The 4,260-nt window shown below is 38.7% G+C and overlaps 1 non-coding gene across 1 annotated transcript; it reads right to left on the bottom strand.

The window, feature by feature from the left end:
* Nucleotides 1–1,208: 1,208 nt before the first annotated feature.
* Nucleotides 1,209–1,315, bottom strand: LOC145151624 (small nucleolar RNA R71). The gene has a single exon (XR_013732189.1). It is a non-coding gene; the product is annotated as a small nucleolar RNA R71 (small nucleolar RNA).
* Nucleotides 1,316–4,260: the final 2,945 nt, after the last annotated feature.

Genomic DNA, 4,260 nt, shown 5'->3' with positions numbered 1-4,260 from the left:
TTTGGGGGACTTGAAGAAAAGAAGAACGAAAAAACACCCAAAAGACGTGCTCACGACGTGAACAGTTGATGGTTCACGACGTGAGTAGAAAGAGTTAGAAGATAAGCATCCGGGTGAAGGAATCCTTGCCGAATACGATTATCTCGAGTTCACGACGTGAGACTTAAATTCTCACGACGTGAACGGTAAATTTAAAGATATTATAAATACCTTTGCCCATTACGATTTGGGAGACTTTTGGCTAAAGGAAGAGGTTCCAGGAGGCGATTTACAGCAGAAACAAGGTCATGGAAAAGGGTTTTCAACACCAAAAGAGTAAAAGTTCATAATTAAGTTATTTGTTTGATCCTTATAGACATGTTTTCTTATTTGAGTTGTGTTTATATGTTAGTTGCTACTATGAGCAGCTGAATCTAGCTACTCTTATCTAGCTAGATGAAGCTTCAAACTTATGAATAGCATAATTTTATATGGATTTATTTAGTTGGTGAATTGCTCGTGTTTGATTTATTGTTACCTAGCATGCTTATGTTGTTGCTTTAGTTGCTTAAATTCATGTCATGTGTAGCTTAGTGACCATTAACTGCATGAACTTGATAACCTAGTAATTTAGTGAACATTGAATTGCTAGAGCTAGGATCAACCAAAATCTTAGTTAGTAATTGAAGTAATTAACTTTGTTGTGCTAGAGAACATAGATTATGACCATAATTGTGTTTGCATGATAAATCTTACATAGCATATTCATAAACATAATTGGTTCTGTGTCTAATTGTGTGTGACCATACATAGTTTTACATGAATTAATTAACTATTGGTAAGTTTAGACCTAAATTACTAATATAATAATAACCAATTTAATAATCCATAATTATTAGCTAGCCATAAGGACGAAGTGGATTCGAACTAGATAAGAGTGTCTTTTAATTATTGATTGAATTTGAGTTAAGTTAGTCTGATCTTGCAAAATCAGATAAGAACCCTTTTTAGCTTGTTAATAATTAGATTAATTTAGTAGTAAATAGATTAATTAATAACACCGTTCCCTGTGATCGACACCCGACTTACCTAAGCTATACTGTAATCTGACTAGGTACACTGCCTACAAGTGCATAGTTAGTCTAAGTTTGTTAGGTTATAAATATTAAAATTAGTGGGTACTTCCGTGCACATCAAGGAACAAGGTAGTGAACTTGGTCAAAATCTCTAAACTCAAGAAGGCGATTGCCAACTTTGAGCAAAACCCGGGGGAGTCATTATACGAGGCATGGGAGCGCTACAAGGGGTTGTAAAGGAATTGTCCTCAACATGACCTAAATCTTCAGCAAGAAATGTCGATATTTTATGATGGGGTGAATGTCATGACTAGACAACTCCTTGATTCACAAGGACCACTAACAAAGAAGAACCCAATTCAGGCCAAGGAGCTGGTTGAAGAATTTTCAAAGCAATCTCGTGAGTATCACAACCCAGGACGCGATGGAATGAAAGGCAGTGGAGGTACAAACTGAAGAGATGGCTGCTGTGATGGCAATGCTTAGCACTATGGATAGGAGATTGACTCAAATGGACCAATCAATTCATGCAATTCGAGTTGGTTGTTAGAGATGTAGTGGTCCACACTTGACAGAGGATTGCAATATGGATGAATATGGAAACAAGAAAGCTCAAGTATGTTACTCGAGTGGGGACAAATATGAAGAAGATTGGAGAAAACCAAAGAAGGAGTGGCTGCCTTACGAAGAATACAAGAAGCAAAAAGAAGAGAAATTTAGGCAAACTAGCCGGTGCTTCTACCAAAGAGAGCAACCACTAGCTGAGAAGAAATCAGAATTAGAGACCATGTTGATGAAATTCATGGAAGCTTCAAAAAAAAGACATGATGCTACTGACGCTGCAATGGAAGAACAAAGAAATATAATGAAGAATCATCATGCCATGATGATAGATCAGCAAGCATTGATAAAGAATCAGCGAGCCTCCATCAATAACCTTGAAGTACAACTTGGTCAACTTACCGCTTTGGTTAATGAGAAGATGTTCCCGAAAAATCCTGAAAACAAAATCCAATCTCACGTAATGGCCATAGATATTGAAGAAGAGGCGATTTCTGAGTTCCTAGAAGCCTTAGAAGTGGAGCCACAGCAGCCCGATCCAAAGCCTAAGAAGCCGAAGCTCGAAAGTGAAGAATCTGCTGGAATACCCAGTTCACGTCGTGAGCCCGTAAAGCTCACGTCGTGGGCTCGGTCTGAACAGAAAAAATCAGTTTCTGTTCCAGCTTATAAACCACCTTTTCCATTCCCATCTAGAGCTAATCTCAGTCCACTAGAGAGAGAACATCTGGAGTTTATCAAGCAATTAAAGGGTATTCCAATCAATACTCCTTTTATTGGTTCACTTGCAAAAGTTCCAGAATATGCTAAGTTCTTACAAGACTTGCTCGTCAGCAATTAAAGGAGAATTCTAAGGTGATTCTAAGTGAGCAAAGCTCAAAAGCTGTGTTGGGAGAAGTACCTAAGAAGATGGGGGATCCTGGACGACTCACTCTCCCATGTGAGTTTGGGAATAATATGAAGATTTATGCTTTAGCCGATTCTGGGGATAGCATAAATTTGATGCCTTATTCGTTTTATCAAAAATTAAATATTCAGAAGTTGAAGGCTACAAAAATGACTATTCACATGGCGAACCGTTCAGTGACGCAACCCCGGGGCATTGTGGAAGATATTTTAGTAAAAATTAGGAAATTCGTTTTTCCAATAGACTTTGTGGTATTGGATATGAAAGAAGATCCAAATGTACTGATTATTCTTGGTCGCCCGCTACTACACACTGTTGGAGCTCTTGTTGATATTCGGGAGTCTAAGCTCACATTGAGGGTTGGTGATGAAAAGGAAATTTTTGGGATAGAAGATGGCTTCCAAGGGAATCATGCTCAAGAAGAGGTTTTCAACATTGATGAATAAAAGGAACTTGAAGAATTAGAGAAGCTCATGGAAGAAGAAATCAAAACAATTCAACAAGTTAAAAGAACAAAACCGAGAGCATCTGTTCCATTTTTAGTTGAAGTCATTGCCTATATGAATCCAACTTCTTGGGTGAGCAAGGAAGATGATGAGATGACGAGTGATGAAGAGGAAGTTACATCAAAAATAACAAGTCCAGTGGTAAAGGAAGAAAAGGATACTATGGAGTGTAAGTATGAAGACAAGATAGAGACTAAAGGGACCAAACGCAAGCTTGATGGAGACGAGGTCAAGGCTAAGAAGGAAATTTCGAAAAAGGCGTATAAAAGACGAGTTCAAGCTTACAAGAGGCGTTTCAAGGAACAAAAGATCCTAGTGGTGGACTCTTCAGATGACTCAACGTAGGAGGCAAGGAGTCCAGCTCAAGACTCCTCAAAAAGAAGCGCTTCTCGGGAGGCAACCCGAGTTTGGTTTGCATTTTCTTTCTTTTTCTTTTTAGTTTTTAGCGTATTTTTAGTTCTTAGGAAGTCGATCATGTTATCCGAATTATTATCTGCATAAGGAGCCATTAGAATCAAGTAGTAACACTTATTGAATATCTTACAAAAATTAAAATTTGAGAAATTAATAAATTTCATGATCAGACAGGACTCACGACGTGAACCATTTCGGGTTCACGACGTGAATTCAGATGAGATACGGGCATGGTTATTCTATATGATAACTATATTTTTTTAAGCCTGCCCACTTTCAGTAATGACCCAATATATGCCTTAGCCCACTTCCAATTTAATTGGCCCAATTTTAGAGTCCAGACAGAACTCACGACGTGAACCATTATGGATTCACGACGTGAGTGGTAAACCACTCGGGACCACAGATTAAAAGATAAAGTATCAGTTTGACCAAACCACTTTCCCAACCTCACGAAGTGAAGATCGTTCTCTGGTCCCCCACCCGATTTTGGCATAGTTTTACTTAATTTAATCTTTTTGCTTACGTAATCTTCATCAAAAAGAAATGGGTCCTAGAAGGGAGGCACCTCTTGGAGTTGCGGGTTTACACCTGTTTTACAATTTTCCCACAACAATGTCCCGCGACATCTTGACTCGATGGAACAACAAATTAGGGTGGCTCTACAACCGAGAGATTGCAGTTGCTCCTACAATTAATTGGACGCGGTTAAGGGAAGTCGGGCTCGTGGAAAGGCTTTCCCCATTTTTAACAAAAATATTTATTGGAGATGGGTATTCCTTCACTTGCTCGGGTTGGCTCAACCTATTTCGGATCCAAG

This window comes from Lactuca virosa, chromosome 1 (genome assembly GCF_052849685.1).
Source record: "Lactuca virosa cultivar CGN04683 chromosome 1, Lactuca_virosa_CGN04683_v6, whole genome shotgun sequence".
NCBI lineage: Eukaryota > Viridiplantae > Streptophyta > Magnoliopsida > Asterales > Asteraceae > Lactuca > Lactuca virosa.
This window is presented reverse-complemented; position numbering and strand designations above follow the sequence as displayed.